General features: G+C 42.2%; 1 protein-coding gene across 1 annotated transcript in view; it reads right to left on the bottom strand.

Moving 5' to 3' along the window:
- LOC122808445 (G-protein coupled receptor family C group 6 member A-like) overlaps positions 1-17,861 on the bottom strand; it is a 215,064-nt gene that overhangs the window by 181,996 nt on the left and 15,207 nt on the right. The window lies entirely within an intron of this gene.

Raw genomic sequence — 17,861 nt, 5'->3', positions numbered from 1 at the left:
AATGCTTACATTCTGATGGGACTTTAACATCAGTTTACAGCTTGGGCCCAAGTCGCCCACTACATAACCATTGCAATGCTTAGCAGTATTTCAATGCTCTTGGTCAAACAACTATGATCTTAAAGATCTGAGACTATAATCATGCAAGGACAACAAGATGTTTATATAATACATGGAAAATGGAATACTATTCAAAATTTAAATGGTCAATTCTTTATTATTATTATTATCTTATTTGGAAATAGCCTGTTAGATTGCCTCAAGAGAAGTGCTACCTAACACATGGAACCTAGAATATTATTCAGTTAAGATTTTGTGTATTGTTGCTTGGCCTCCTTTTTGCTGCAGCTCATAACTATAATGTTGCCTTTTTTGCAGTGAAAAGTCATCATTTTTTTGCCCAGATTTGTTAAGTTGCACAGACAGAATTACTGTGTGAAGCAATCAACAAATGCAAAACATCAGTATTGAAGAGAGACAGAAACAGGTGGGAAAATGTAGAAATAGGAAGGTGGCAGAGAGAGTATGAAATGGCCATACTGTTGACAGTATACTAATATCTTTCAAAAAACAAAAAATAACATGCATGCCAATGATACTAATTAATGTTAATTTACATGTACAAATCTGCTACTCTGGACTGCACACAAAACACATAGAATTATACCAGTCTCCCAAACTGATTTTACTAAATGCTGTTTCTTTTAAAGAACCTGATTGAAACAGCATTCTCTGAAAGTAAAGCAATATAAAGCGAAAGGGTTTATATGGGAAGAAAAGATAACAGTCCACAGGATTCAGCAAGCTCTGCACGGCGTGCAGGAATAGTGCAGGAGCTGCTGGTGGCAATATGGCCACCGAGAGATCCAGGAACAAGATCCCAGACGTGCACAAGTGCTCCTGCACTATTCCTGCATGGACACAGCTGCTGTATGCTAATTACCCCATTTGCAGATGAAAAACATGCAAATGAGGCAAATTAGTGATCCAGGAAGCTGGCAGCCATCTGTGCAGGACTTGTGTAACCTGCAGATATGTACTCGGTTAGTAACCGAGTACATTTCTGCAAACTACAAAACGGAGCCATGACAGCTCCAAATAAAGGGTGTATATAATGTGTAAAGCATGCCAATGGCCATATATATCACCATTGGCATGGAAAACAGTTGCAAAAAATAAAAAATAACTTTTTTTCTGCCGGTTTCAGATGTTTAAGCTCAGGGAAGCAGCACGCAAACAGGATTGGCTGGAAAATAAAATAAAACCCTGAAGAAAGCTTTCTCTGCAAAATCACAATTTTACCATTATAGTCAATGGCAGGCAGAAGACAACAAGGCCAGTGAATAGTGGTTGCTAAGGGGGTAGGCTCAGTGTGGGACTTGTAACTAGACATTAGCAGGCAATTTTATGCAAATGAGGGGAATGATACTGAATCACAGATTTCCCCTCATGGCTAGCCTGCATCCAGCCATGTAGGTGCAGGAAGACCATGGTGCAAGCCTAAGAGCTAGCTGACATCAAAGATGGGTGTGCAAGGCAGTGGTGGCTGGTGACTTCAAATCAAAGGGGGGTCTGCAGGAGACAGCTGAATGGGTGGGGCCAATGGGAAGGGATGTGGCCAGCTAGAAAGGGGTGGAGCTATGCTAAAAACCGCAAAAACTGGGACTTTAAATACGCTGCCCTGGGTGCCACTGCCAAACCATCATTATGAGAGTCCAATCAAGACAAAATGAATTGTAGAAGAAAAAAAACATTTCAATGCATTGGCTACATGAAACTTACTTAATATCTAGATGGAAACAAAAAGGTTCTGAGGCATGAAAAAATAAATTACTTTTTAAATACATTACTTGAATGCCAATCACAATCAGGTATAAAAAAACAAGCAACACTCAGCTCAAACCACTTCTCCTTGCACTGCAGTTCTAATTATAATTTATATTCAGCTTTATAAAAGTACCAAGTAACATGCTGAAAGTAGCAATACTCCCACTTGTAAAAATGTTTCTTATCCAAAAAAGACCTGCTGCCTGACAACAACTATGTACTTGTTTCATGGGGAAAACATGATCAAAGTAAAAAATGAACAGCAAACAAGAAACAAGCTCAAGATAAATTGCTGAAAGTATTACTGCACAGGTTATGGACCACACATGATAGATTGGCATTCTGTTTAGTTTATGGGTAAAGCCTGCAAAGATGACTGCAAGTCTCCAACAAATGTAATGAGCATCTGAAAATACTGTAATTCTGTCCTTTATTACAAATACTGTCATATGGCTTTCAATACTTAACACTTATATGCTATCTCATTAAGTAAATATTCTCTGCATGGCAACAACAAAAAGGCTTTCAATGTTGGTAATTCTTTAACAGTATTTTATTAAAGCTTTTTTTGCATTCCAAACAAGAACAAGCTTACCTGATGGTCATTTAGAGATGCTACTTAACAACAGCAGGCAACAGGCACTGCAATGACTTGCATTTTTTGAATAAGAATAAATAAAACAAAGTAAAAAAAAATGACAGAAAAACAGAAAATAATCAAAAAAAAAAGAAAAGCTAAAAAAGTACTGTGTACCTTGTGTTGGGGGACATACACTGGGGGGACACACCTGCTGCATAATAACTGCTTGGCTTCTTTGCCTTGCACATGAGTGGGGTGGGGGGGACAAGGGGTGGACAAAAACAAAAATGTCTCTGGTTGATTTGGCCTGATTCATTTGACTTTGACATATTTCATCAGAGAAAGAAAGAGAAAGAAAGAAATCTGGACAAAAAGTGAAAAAAAAGAGGAAAAAAAAAAAAAAAAGATTTCTAAAGGAATCTTATGAGATGAATGAAAAAGAAAGTCAAATGTCTGTCATAATTTTTAATCTTTATTTTCTATCTAAATTCTTAATTTTATTTTGCCAACAATTTTAAAAAAATGAAAAAAAAAAAAAAAAATAAAAAAAAAAAAATAAAAACAATAAAACAATATACACACACAAATACCTGGGAACCTGTTTACTATTTAATATTTTAATAACTTAGTGCTGTTAACTTGAGAAATTAAAGGTAAGCTGTAACTCTGATCATTACAATTAATTTTAATTTGTAAACATCCATCACATCTCAATTTTTGCCATTTTGGGAGGGATTATTTTAGGAAGAGGCAACATTTTGCAAAAAAAATCAGGGAGAGAGGTTTTGTTTTATACCTAATAATATAAAATATTTTTATTTTTTTATCTCTCTCCTCCTCTCAAGAAATTTGGACAAGGCCAAAAATATTGGGGGGAACACACAAACAACACAAAAAAAATAAAAATTGCTCTTTTAGTTAGTTAGTTGACAGAACAACAGTTTTTTTTGCATTTTTTTTTCTTTTTTTTTATGAAACTCAGTATCTGTCATCATTATTTAGTGATATCATCTTGAAGTGAAGTGAGTTAAGAAAAAAACCAAAAAAAACAAAAAAAAAAAAAAAAAAAAGAAAAAAAAAATCTATTCTGCAAAAAAAAGGAAGGTTAAAAAAGGTGTTCAGCTGCTGCTGTCTCTGAGTCCAGCCCTTCCCCCCTCACCAAAAAATCATGGTCAAAATGGGGCCCCCCCCCTAGCCCAATGTCCCATTACCCATTACTTGACTTTCATTTACTACTACACTGTATGTAATGACTTGCACTGCTTAACTTTGATTTATATGTTTTTTTTTTTTTAAATTTTTACATTTTTTTTTACAACAACAAAATAGACATCTGCTAAACAAAGCAATAATGGTCTCATAATATAAATAGACTTAGCAGCAAAAAAAACTTGAAACCCTTGAACACATTCATTTTTAAACATTGATTGAAACCAATTACATAAAAAACATCTGTGAATGGTAAGATAAATATAAATTGGGGCTGTTTTTTCAAATCTTAGGCCCCTTTAGAAACATATAATATATATGTTCTTTGATTGATACCTGATTATTAATTATATTCCTTGTATAATACAGTAGAGTTGTTAGACAGCATTTTAAATTTATTGTTTTGAACATTTTTCCAGTACATAATGAAACAAAATGCATGCACTAATAATGACAAACCTGCCCAGTTCAGAACATTTCCATCACAAAAGTCTACTCAAACTTCTACAATCCACCAGTATCAGTAAATATGCACAACCTCTGCAGAAGTAAAAGTCATCTAAATAATTCCACATTAAAGAGATCTGTAACTAATGAAGAGGTTGCTGCTAGCAAACAACTTTATATTTCATTGCTTCATCTACAAATAAAGTGCCTGCTGCAATTGAGGAATAAATTGCCTATGTTACAATAAAAAAAATGATAAGCTAGTAATATTGCAATAGAGAATGGATGGCAAACTGATAACAGGTTCATTGTTACCAGGTATCTCCACCAAAGAGGACATTCTCAGTACTGCAGCATCCACCCCGTTTAAAAGTACAACACAGTACAGTATCTCTCAACTTTGAAACACAAAAAATCTGGAAAAAGCCAAAATTTATTGGGGGAGGGGGTCAAAAGCTGAAAAACTAGGGACACATTTTAAACATTGCTTGTATAATCTTGGAAAGTTCCTAGAATAAAACGCTCTGTTACCACCATGCATTTCACTGCCAAGTCTTAAACCCTGAACCCTGTGCACTACAGTCAGATAGCAACACACCACTGTGCCAAATCATCTGTTTCTTGAAGGACAGGTGCACTGAAACTTAAATGGCTATCAGTTAGTGAATTCAATTCTCACCATAGCTCTCAACCTCTTAGCACAAAATACCTAGATAAAGACAGTAATGGGGGAATACAGCTCCCAAACATATTCAGTGAATTCAATTCTCACCATAGCTCTCAACCTCTTAACACAAAAAACTTGAACAAAGCCAATAATGGGGGAATACAGCCCCAAAAATAGAGACAGATTTCAAATATTGATCTTATAAACAAAACATTGCTATAATAAAAGGTTTTGTATTGGCATTTACTTTCTGAAGAATATGAAGTCCGAAATACAAATGCCTGTCATTATTCAAAGTCCAGAAAACCACAAATTTCACAAGAACAAAAATATGAGGCAAACATTTTACAGGTGGTGGTGGGTAGGGAATTCAAGCTCTTGCTACTTGTTTGCAGGATGCAGGGTTTGAGTCTAGCCATCAGGGATATTTCCTGAGTTCTGTCTAGCCACCAGGTATATTTAACTGGGGCATTTCACACAGACACAAACACACACACACACACACACACACACACACACACACACACACACACACACTACCCGTCCATTCAATGCTGCCGAAGTCTGTACAATCCATGTGTTCAAATGTTGCAAATTAGCCCGCAAGAGCAAGTCCTTCCCCTCCTGCGAGAGCAGGCTGCTGCTACCCAGCCTGCAGATGTTGCAGTCCAATCCTCTTCTAGTCTATGCAGTTGTAACTGCATAGACATCTATGATCTCTGCTGTTGAATGCTATCTTCCTAATCCGGACTGCTGGTGAGACAGTCCAGATTCTGTGTGTATGCTCCAGACTGGTTCACCAGCAATCTGGATATCAGAAAATGCCATGACTGGTTCACCAGCAGTCCGGATAATGGGAAATGCTGTGAGTGCACATGCAAGATGTTCCTGGACTTACGTTTGTTTTCTTTATGTTTACTTTTTTGTTTGTTTGTTTTACTTTTATTTTATTTTCAGCTGCCAAGCACACATTACATTGCCTAAAGAGGGTGCACTCCACGCACCAGGTTTTAATTAAAAAAAAAAGTAAACCAGGAAATAGTAGCTCCATGCACATCTGAGCACTGGGTTTGTGCGGCATGCCTCGGGGCTTAAACAGGAAGTCAATGGGAGGGGAAAACAGCAGTAAGAAGGTAATCAAGGAGAACTAGCATAGCTGGCAGGTGAAATTTATCAGAATCAGCCAATTACACAGGCAGCAGCCCAGCCCAGCACACTACTATAAACTATGCTAACACCTTTCCCTCTGTTTTTTCCCACAAACTCTACACCACTGGTGTACACAAATGGGGAAATTTTACCTAACAAAAGCAACAAAATGATAGGGGCTGCATTTGCTCTCATAAATCAACATGTGGAAGAGGCTGAGGGTGGTGAGAATTAGAATGCTGATGACCAACCCACAGTGAGGAGAAGGAGAACAGTGCACAGACCCAGGGTAACCTACCAGGGGCTACATGAGCTGGAGATAGTGGAGCACTATAAGGGTGGACAGGGACCTCCTACAACAAATTGTTGAGCTGTGCCAGCCACACCTCGCACACAGAATCAACAGAGGGGATCCCATCCCAGTGGATACCAAGGTATGTGTAGTCCTAGGAATACTAGTCAGAGGTACCTTCAAAGGCCAACTGGGGATATCATGGGGATCTCACAGGCATCAGCATCCAGAGTACTCCACCAGTTCCTGGATGCCATGTCAGCACATGACGGTGAGCACATATATTTCCTCAACACCCATAAAGCGTTGGCCAGCAATATGCTTCTCTTCCACCAGATAGCAGAATACCCTGAGGTATTGAGTGCTATAGACTGCATGCACATACACATCAAAGCACCACCCAGTGAGAGGGATAGAGTCTACATAAATGCAAGGGCTTCCCCTCCATCAACTGCCAGGTCATGTGCGATGCCCAGGGCATTATAATGAATGTGTGTGCTGGCAGCCCTGGAAGCTATCACAACTCCCACATCTGACATATGATGCAGCTGTACTAGAGATTTTCCAATGGGGACATCCCATACAGTCACCTAGTGGGGGATGCTGCTTAGGCACAGGAGCCGTGGCTGATGATACCTATCAGAAATGCACACACACCCGAACAAGAACTCCATAATGAAGCACATGCACAAACCAGAATCATAATAAAACATGTGTTTGGGATGCTGAAGTCACGGTTCCAGTGCCTGGACATATCCGGTGGATCCTTGCAGTACTCACCAGCTACATCTACCCAAATTGTCTTCGTATGTACCATGCTACACAATATGATCCTGCAGAAACAGCTGCAGCAGGAACAGCACGGGGCAGTGCCACACAGCCCCCCACCATTGCCAAAGCCTGCACAGGCACAGAGTGACTCACAGGAGGAACAACCTGAGCCTGCCCCAGTAGGCAGAAGGAGGCATGCCCTGTATGCCCATGCCTTGGCAAAGAGGTTACACATAGCACATACACTGACATGGTAGGAACCCAGGGAATGACACCTCTCTCTGACTTGCACATACAGTAAAAGGGATGCCAAACATGACACTACCTGTGCTTAATCATGTATAGGGAGTGTACTATGTGCATCTGACATAGTCATCCCTCCAGCACCATCCTCAATACTGGCAAAGCCACAAGGTAAGTCACTCTCCTTATTAATTGCTGAATGGAGTAGTATGTTCTGTTACTTGTATCTATGGTATGGATGTGAGCATGCAAGGGAAACGGGTGGCTGAATGGGATTCCAGCAGATAGTAGACACCTATATTAGCAGCATGAAATCTGTAACAAATACTGGTGTCACCATAGTAGCCAGTACTAGATAAGGTGACAAAACCCACTGCAGGAAATGTGGTGTGCCAAATGTGTGTCCATAGGACACACACATGCAAGTCAGTGAGGCTCACATACCCAACAGTCTCAGCCAGCAGGACAGGCATAGACAAACACAAAGAAAGGCTGTGCTAAGGCCTCTGATTTCTGGCTGTGGAGAACAGCCCCCATCCAGACCTACACAGACAGACTACAACAGGTCAGGCAGTGGGATGTTAATTTTGAAGGTTAAGAAGTCTGAAACTGAAATGTATGTAAATAACACCTGAGAACTATAGTACACTGATATGCCTCTAGTCTGCATGATAGATCAGAATACAGAATGAAATGGCTTACCTGAAATACCAGTACAGTCATAGCAAATGTGTACAGTTGTCAGGTGTGCCTCCTCCCCCCACAATCCTATGTAGAAATGTAGTAACATGTATGTGTAGTTATAATAACAGTGGAGCACAGATTATCTGGGCCAGCCAAAGTAGCAGGGTGGATTGTAGCGCATGTACAATATGCATGGCTGTGTGTGTTAGGTTGGTGTGTGTTGTATATTGTGTGAGAGTGGTCAGCATGTAGGCATGGTGGGTTGTACCCTTTTGGCCATTGGCCAGTACTGCCAATGACAGGGCCAGGTTCTCACAACTGCAGTGCCAAACACAATGCACCCCAGCAAGACACATTCCAGCAGTAAGCCATAGTAATTGTTCGGATGTAATATCTGTCACCATCTGAAAGATGGACATGGCATGAATGTGGGCCCAGACATAGAAACTGTACACAGGTGGAAGAACCCTAGACAGAGAGTATATAAAATGTTACTGTCAAATGGAATACTGATGTCATCTGGCCAAACACTGGCAGACCACAAAAGTCCCAGGTATGAAGTATTGAGAAACTGCTGATGTCCCTGCACAAGCCAGCATAAGTGGAATGCCCCACATATATCTGTGAGTCAGCTGCAAGTAGCTTCCATAGCACATATGTACCCAGCTCACCCCACCATCACCCACAGGTACCTCACAGGTCTTATCCCTGCTGTTGGGAATGAGTACAGTATAACCCTCACCTCTGTATGAAAATAGACACAGAATACAGCATGCTGAAGATGTGTCCCATGCAGGTGTGTCCCTAGCTGTAAGCAGCACCCTGCCAGTATCCACACCACTGGATCAGTAATGGCAGAAATTATTGACATTAACACCTTGCACAACTACCCTGTCACCCCAGGGGAATATAGTAGCTTGCAGCCTGGGACTGTAGGAGTGACACAATGCAACAGCCTGCCACAGATGGCCTGTATCACTACCAAATGCCCTACAGTTCTCTGTCAAAGGCCTGTGTCTCACCTGTACTGACAATGTATGTTATCTCATGGACTCCCAACATAAGACAGTCCACAGAACCCAAATACAAGGCCATGTCAACAAATCCCAGTAGAATGTCCACCATGTCCTACTGCAGGAACTGTGGACCAACCCCAAAATACTGCTGGGATGAAGTGATAACTATAGGGAACTTATCAGATAATATTGGCATAATGTTTGAAAAAGGATTGAATAACAGAGGGGGGAGGATAGGAGCATGGATGCCAATGAGTGTGTGAAGTCTGAAACTCAGCCGTGTGCACATACTATCCTTGCCTGCAAACACAGGAATGGGTGGCTACACACCTGCTTGTAAACCACAATGTGAAGGGGTAATGACCAGAAATTTGAGCCCTGCCTCTGGTAACCTGTGTGAATCTGTACAGATGTGAGGTATGGCCACAGCAAGATATGGCCATACTGTCATGTGGATTGATGTACAAGCATTGGGATCCTCAGCCACCACTGTACCAAGGTGCTGACACATTTACACAGACCCATCAGCAAGTGTCTGCAGCTTCCCCTCCAGAATGGCATGATTGTGCAAGAATATGTAGGCTGCAGACCACAATACTGGACACAGCTTCATTCACCCTGTGTTCCCCAGGAAATCACTGCAAGTAAATATGTATACCTGACAGTAGTTGATTACATAAAACATCACAGTGTAAAACAGTACATATGTCTGAATATCTCTGCGAACACCAAATCCATGTAGCAGAAGCAGCACAGACACAATTACCTACAGTCACCCACTATCCTTTGCTCATTTTAATCCCATATTGTCAACTGATCTACAGATATCCCACAGAAACAGGTTGCTAGCTGTAGGTGCAGAACACAAAAGCCTGCACTGGAGTACAACCTACCTGGAATGGATTCACACATTCAATACAGAAGGCCATACTGGGCATGCTCCCACACTTAGAGAAACAAAGCCCATGCCTGACAATAAAATAATGAAAGGTCATACTGGGCATGCTCCCACACTTACAAAAATGAAGCCCATGTCTGGCAACAACAGTGGACTATATATACCTGACAGTCGCAGATGTTTGTGCACACACTCCACATTGCACACCAGTCTTGCTTTACACACACATTGGATAGGAATGCACACATATATCCAAGGACAACACACTATAATAGGCCAAATTTACACATATATAGATGTGTGGAAGAGAGGGACAGACAGTGGCAAAGAGCCTCCCATCATGAGGCCTGTCTCACCCAGCAGACATCCAATTGGCTAAAACCACATGATGTGCAAATGTCAATCACTGTAGACATTTGCCTCTGGTATACCTCAGCACTATAGTGTCTGTGGTGCTTGTGATAACTGTGTAACATGACTGAACAAGTCATTATTCATCTAGCAGTTTTATACAAGTACCTGTTAAATTTAAACCTATGTGTGACAGAGTGTTGTATGTCTGCTTCCAGATGAATGGTTTATGGCCCATGCACACACACTGCACTCCCCAGTGCCCTACTTTGGCAACCGTGCTGATGTAACACACCTTGAAATACACCTTTGGTGAAGAAGTAGCCATATAAGCTCTGTGGCACATACTATAACTGTGTAATGCTATAGTGCGATATACTAGTTAGGTAGGAGTTCTAAATCCAGACATGACAACTGTGAGAGAGAGAGTGTGTGTGTGTGTGTGTGTGTGTGTGTGTGTGTGTGTGTGTGTGTGTGTGTGTGTGTGTGTGTGTGTGTGTGTAGGGATTAATGCTTTTGTGCCCATTCACAGTCACTACACTCCACAGTGCCCTACTTTGGAAAGCCTGCTGATGTCATTCACCTTGAAATACACCTTTGGGGAAGAAGCAGCCCAGTAAGCTCCATGGCATGAGCTATAACTGTGTAATGCTGCAGTGTGATGTACTAGTTAGGTAGGAGTTCTAATCCCAGACATGGCAACTGTGCAGCTCTGTGTATGTTTGTTTGTCTGTGTAGGGATCAATGTTTTTGAGGCCATTCACAGTCACTACAATTTCCATTGCCCTACTTTGGCAGGCCTGCTGATGCCATTCACTTTGAAATTCACCTTTGGTGAAGGAATAGACCAGTAACCTCCATGGTGCATGCTGTAACTGCATAATGCTGTAGTATGATGTACTAGTTAGGTAGAAGTTCTAATCTCAGACATGGCAACTGTGAAACTCTGTGTGAGTGTTTGTGTAAGGATCAGTGTTTTTGAGGCCATTCACAGTCACTACAATTTCCATTACCCTACTTTGGCAGGCCCACTAATGTCAGTCACTTTTAAATACCCCTTTGGGGAAAGAGCAACTCTGTAGCATGTGCTATAACTGCATAATTCTGTAGTGTGATGTACTAGTTAGGTAGGAGTTCAAATCTCAGATATGACAATTGTGAAACTCTGTGTTTGTGTTTGGTTGTGTGTGTGTAGGGATCAATGCTTTTATGTCCATTCATAGTTAGTAGGGACTCCTAAAAATGGAGAACATTGATATCTGTGCAGTAACAGAGACCTGATCCAAGGCTCCATAGAGCTCCCCTGCAATACCAGATACAGCTCTTACCACACCTGTAGGCCACCAAACCAGGACCAAAACACTAAAGATGGAGGAGTGTCCATATTCACCAAGGATATTCACACCACCAGGCTACTTGCCCAACACAATATGTCTGAAATTATCCTGGTACAACTAACACTAGGTAAGACTGCAATCCAAATTATATAGCTTGCTACAGATACCCCACCATGCCCCAAGATTCCCACTACACCTTTCTAAACATACTGGAAATATTAAGATACAACCAAAACACCCTAATACTGGGTGATTTCAACTACCCTGCCATTAACTGGGAAAACTACTCATGTACCAACACCTGTGCCCAATGGTTCTTGGAAGTCATAATTCCCAATGCCCTGGATCAACTAACCCATAGTCCCACTAGGGGCTCCAATATCCTAGACCTGATCATTACCAACATGGGAAATCGATGCTCCACACCTATGGTCACCCTATCGGTGGTCAGGTCTGACCATAAGCTAATCACCCTTGACATCCACATCCTCCATTAAGGAAACCACTGTAAAAAACATCCCCAAGCCAACGTCATGCTGCACATGTCAGACGTGACAAACTTCATGACAACTTTGCAGATGGGAACTGAAAGGTTGACTGCTGAATCCTAAACTAAGGCACTGCATGAATCGTGCCATCCTGAATAGAACCAAGACGTTCCTGTCCAAGAAAAGGAAGTCAATGTGGTGGTCCCCTGCCATAAACAAACTTTACAACAAAAGGAAGAAACTGTTGCAGAAAAGAGGAAATTCCCAGGATCCAAAAAACTCCCTTACCAGTCTCAGTAAGAAGCTGAGATCCCTCATAAAATCCACCAAAGCTAGTTATATATAGCCAAAGATCCCAAAGATAACTGCAAGCCGTTCTATAGCTATGTCAGGAATCTAAAAGGCAATGCTCAGATCTCCTCTGAGCTGCAACAGAATGGCATTAAATATACTGATCCCAAGGATATTGCCAATAGCCTGGAAGATCGATTCAGTGCCAACTGCACCCCCATCCCACCCCCTAAAGGCTCATCTCAATACCGAAAGATTGCCAGATTCTGGTAATAACGGCCACACAGGTAAAAGCCACACTCTCCAGAGCTAAGAAAACAGCATCCATGGGACCAGACAACATCCTGGACTGTGTACTATATGAACTACAAAACTAACTGGCACCTCACCTATGTGGCATGTTTAATCATAGCCACACCTCAGGCTTCGTGCCCACTGAGTGGCTCACAGCTACAGTTATCCCAGTCCACAAGGGGACATCCAACTTGGATCCTGGGAACTACTGCCCCATCAGTCTGACGACCCTGATCTGCAAGGCTCTGGAATGTATTATCATGGAACTCATAAACAAAGACATTGGCAACCTGCAAACACTGAACCCCACCTAGGTTGGGTTTGTGAAGGGCTGATCATGTCTCCTGAACCTGATTGACATCTTCAAATCAGTCTCCAGAGCTGTGGACTAGGATAAGGTGGTCCACACAGCCTATCTGGATGTCACCAAGGCCTTCAACACCATCCCCCAGTCTGGAATCATAGATAAACATACTAACTGGCCATTAATCCCTACGTCACTTGATGGGTTGCTAACTGGCATATTGACAAAACCCACACTGTAAAAGTAGTCGACTCCAAATCCAGCTCCAGACAAGTAACATATGGAGTACCTCAGGGTTCAGTCCTGGGACCGCCCTTGTTTGGCATCTACTACTCTGAAGTACAGGCCAACACTAAAGGACTGTGGCTAACAAAGGTCGCAGATGACTGCAAACTGGGAGCCAATATTGAATCCCCAAATGAAGTGAATATTCTACAAAAGGGCCATACAGAAACAGATGCTTGGTGCCAAAGCCATGGGCTCAAGCTCATTGCCAAGAAATGTATAGTTATCCCCTTTGAGAAGAAACACATACCCGTGAAGTACCACATAGATGGCAGTACACTAAACACCAAATGTGTGATAAGAGATTTAGGGACACAGGTGGACAGTGGTCTCACCTTCGATAAACACATCACAACAGCAGTCAGGAAATCTGCCTATGTGGCACACCTCATCACTAAGGGATTTTCATCCAGAAAAAAGGAGGTCATTGTCCCACTGTAGTCATCTCTCAGTAGACCCACTATAAAATACAATGCCCCGGTTAGTATGTACCTCTCAAGACATCTGCAACAACTAGAAAGGCTGCAGAAATGCCTCATTAAAAGAATCACAGGCCTAAAGCAGATGCCCTATGCTGACCATCTGAAAACCATCCAGCTATACTCTGTCACGTATCGTCTACTCAGAGGCAATCTCTGCATACCATACAAGGCCATGTCAAACCCAGAGCTCTTGGACATGCTACACTTAAAGAAATTCAACTCCCTCAGAGCCACATGTTCCAGGGATCCAAACCTTACCATCACAATGAACAAAACTTGCTGGAGGGATGGGTTCCTGACCCAGAGACTCCCCAGACTCTGGCGTAGACTGCCCATACATGTCAAGCAGAGTGCCTCTTTGCCCCTCTTCAAAAGGAACCTTGATGATTGGATGGGAAATAGGGAATTCACCCCGGGGATCATGTCAGTCACCCTGCTAGACAGGGGTCCAGGGAAGTAAATATTGTGGGAAGAAATAGACATGGAACTGTCATGGCTAGAATTGTATAGGCCCTGGGGCCGATAGACTAGTACCAACTTATGAACCTATGAACTACACTTTCCATTACCCTACTTTGGCAAGCCTGCTGATGTCAATCACTTTGAAATACATCTTTGGGGAAGTAGTAGCCCAATAAGCTCCATGGGGCATGCTATAACTGCATAATGCTGTAATGTGATGTACTAGTTAGGTAGGAGTTCTAATCCCAAACATGGCAACTATGAAACTGTGTGTGTGTGTTTGTTTGTCTATGTAGGGATCAATGCTTTTGAGGCCATTCACGGTCACTACAACTTCCAATGGCCTACTTTGGCAGGCCTGCTGATGTCATTCACTTTGAAATACACCTGTGGGGAAAGAGTAGCCCAGTAAGCTCCATGGCATTTGCTATAACTGTGTAATGTGGTAGTGGGACATACTAGTTACATAGGAGTTCTAATCCCTGACATGGCAGCTATGAAACGGTGTGTGTATTTGTGTGTGTGTGTGTGTGTGTGTGTGTGTGTGTGTGTGTGTGTGTGTGTGTGTGTGTGTGTGTGCACATTTGTCTGTGTAGTGATCAATATTTTTGAGGCCATTCACAGTCACTACAACTTCCATTGGCCTACTTTGGCAGGCCTGCTGATGTCATTCATTTTGAAATACACCTTTAGGGAAAGAGTAGACCAGTAAGCTACATGGTGTGTGCTATAACTGTGTAATGCTGTAGTATGATGTACTAATTGGGTAGGAGATCTAATCCTAGACATGTCAAGTATGAAACTCTGAGTGTGTGTGTGTGTGTGTGTGTGTGTGTGTGTGTGTGTGTGTGTGTGTGTGTGTGTGTGTGTGTGTGTGTGTGTGCAGGGATAAATGCTTTTAAAGTCATTCAGAGTCACTACAATTTCCATTGCCCTACTTTGGCAAGCCTGCTGATGTAATTCACCTTGAAATACACCTTTGGGGAAAGAGTAGCCCACTAAGCTCTGTGGCGCGTGCTATAACTGCATAACGCTGTAGTATAATGTACTAATTAGGTGGGAATTCTAATCCCAGACTTGGCAACTGTGAAACTCTGTGTGTGTGATTGTCATTAATATCCTGTGTGTAGGTAGTTGTGAGTGTGTAATAACAGGGCTCATTGTGAAGCAGGTTTTGCAAATTTCTTATATGGTGGGCCTATTATATGTCACATTGTCCACCTTACAAGGACAATAGATGTCAAACAGCAGAGAGGCTGGTGTAGACAATTCATACCCCTACATGTGACATCATGGATTGGGGAACAATATAGGCAACCCTTGTATTACCCAGAGAACATGCTCCACCCATGTCTCATGCACAAGCACACTTGGCTAGGCAACAACCACTATGTTGGTAGTTCCCTGCATATTGCCCACAGATAGTAACCATGGTGCGATTGCAGTGAACTACAGAAGACATGGCACCCTGTCCCATCCCTATAATAGGCAAATCATTGCATACAGTGGTCCTTTGCTATGTTCCCCACTGGATGCCTGTAACAACTGTAGAGTCAGCAAATGTAACTCACAAAGGAACTACCATGCCTTATACACATGCCCTGTATGGACATATGCTACTAACACCAGTGAATACCTGTATCATGCTGTCAGTGTAGGTGCAGGGTCAACCTGGTTTCCATTGCCAGTTCTCACCACATGAGGTCAGGAATGGCACATCAGATGATAACAATCTGTCCACACAACATGCCCAAGACACCCCAGGTACACGTCCACATGTCACAGAACATGCATGTGGGATGTATGCACATGCCAGACACCATCCATGTTATGGAATGTAGAACGCATACATGGCAAGCATTGCACAGCACCGGCCACCTACAATAGTAACCCAGATGAGCAGATGGTGAATACAATACCCATCTGTGTGGGCCAGTCCAGAGACTACATCCCTGAGCCACACTGCAGACCATTGTCATGTGGCCTTATGCCACCATATACCCTTTGCCTAGCCTTGTACAGCCTTCTGGCAGAGTCAACTACTACAGACCTGTGAAGCAATGCACCCATGCATGTTAGTACTGGCAAACCTGTGTGCGTGTGTGTGTGTGTGTGTGTGTGTGTGTGTGTGTGTGTGTGTGTGTGTGTGTGTGTGTGTGTAGTATAATGATTTGGATGCTGTTCACAGTCACTACACCTCACATTGGCCTACTGAAGCATGCCTTCTGATGTCAGATACCTTGACATACCCTTTGCCCATATATCAGCCTGATAATCTCTGTGGTGCATGTGATACCTGCGTAATACTGCAGTGTAGCAAACTAGTTAGTTAGGAAGTCTAATCCTGACCCTGCCAGCTGTGATAATGTGTGTGTGTCCCTGAGATAGTGTGGCTGTGTCATACTTGACACCTCTTCTTGTGGACTGGCACATGTACTACACCTACCTTATCCCTCCTTTATCACTGTTGTTGTTGTCACTCAACTTAGGTATACCTTTGGACAGTTCTCCAACATGTAAGCTCTGTGATGCATGCAATAACTGCATAGAAATTTAAGAGCAATACATAATCGGGCAGGGGTTGAAACCCCATACTGATAAGTGTGTGACACTAACATGCTTAGCTTTTACTCTCCTACCCTCTCCTACCCCCTCCCTGTCTTACTTTGTCTCTGTCTGTCTCTCTCACTCCCTCTCTGGTGGATGTAGAGAAGTACACCTGCATTACTTAGTCAGCAGCTTGTGCATTGTAAGTGATGCTCATGATCAGCTGATAGCCTGTGCATGAATTGCAGTTCCCCACTAGCTGATTGCATGTGGAACAGCTGTGGTAACATTCCCATAGCCAATTGTATGGAAACACAGTCCTATAACTAGGGACATCATGTGGGTGTTGGCCCTTTTCATTCACTGTGAGCAGGACTTCATGTCAGTGTTTGGCAAACAGCATCACAGATGGTAGTGGGATATACCTCTAACAACATACACTGTGGAGACAGGCCAACAAACAGGAGGGGGATGTTCCAGACACGACTACAGAATGTAAGTCTTGCTCTTCTGCCTTTGAAGTAATGTTGGTTTAACAGGTCTTGTGTGGATATGGCTGAGCTACATGATCTAATACCTGTCATGGCAGTGTTATGTGGTTCAGGGAACTCTCACCTGTAGGGCTATCTGCACACTGGTCAGTGTTTGGAGTGTTACGTGTGCTGTGTTACTCACAGATTACCTATCTTTAGAACTGCAGAAGCATAGTCTGAGGATTGCAGTCAGTACATGGTGACAGCCATAAGAGTTACTGACTTCATATCCCTCATAGGACATATGTCACAACAAACCCTGTTACACCAGTAAATGTATGAGGTTATCACAGCAACATGTCAATATTGGCCTTGTGTTTGTGCCTCCAGTCACAACTCCATCAACCTTTGTACATATGTCTGCAGTAAGAGGTGCATATGTTCAGCACACCATTATTTACTGATGTACCGGTATCATATACCGGTATATCATTGGTTTTTAGTATGTTTGTTGTCATTCATATTAAGACCTCTAGAGGGGGATGTTGTATATTTTTTGAATAAAGTTGTATTTTTATTTTTTTGGCTTCTTAGGATTGAGGATGTTACACCGAAGTCGATTATGTTTATATGCATACATTTATTCAAGATTTTACAAGTTTCTATGCATTTTATTAACTTGTAGGTCAGTACATTATGTTTTTACTGAGGATATATTTTGTTTGTCCAACAGAATGGTGTGTTCTTGTGTTAAGTGTCATCTG

This window comes from Protopterus annectens, chromosome 8.part0 (genome assembly GCF_019279795.1).
Source record: "Protopterus annectens isolate FY-2018-M chromosome 8.part0, PAN1.0, whole genome shotgun sequence".
NCBI lineage: Eukaryota > Metazoa > Chordata > Ceratodontiformes > Protopteridae > Protopterus > Protopterus annectens.
Note: the sequence above shows the minus strand (reverse complement) of the source record. Positions and strands in the feature narration are given on the sequence as shown.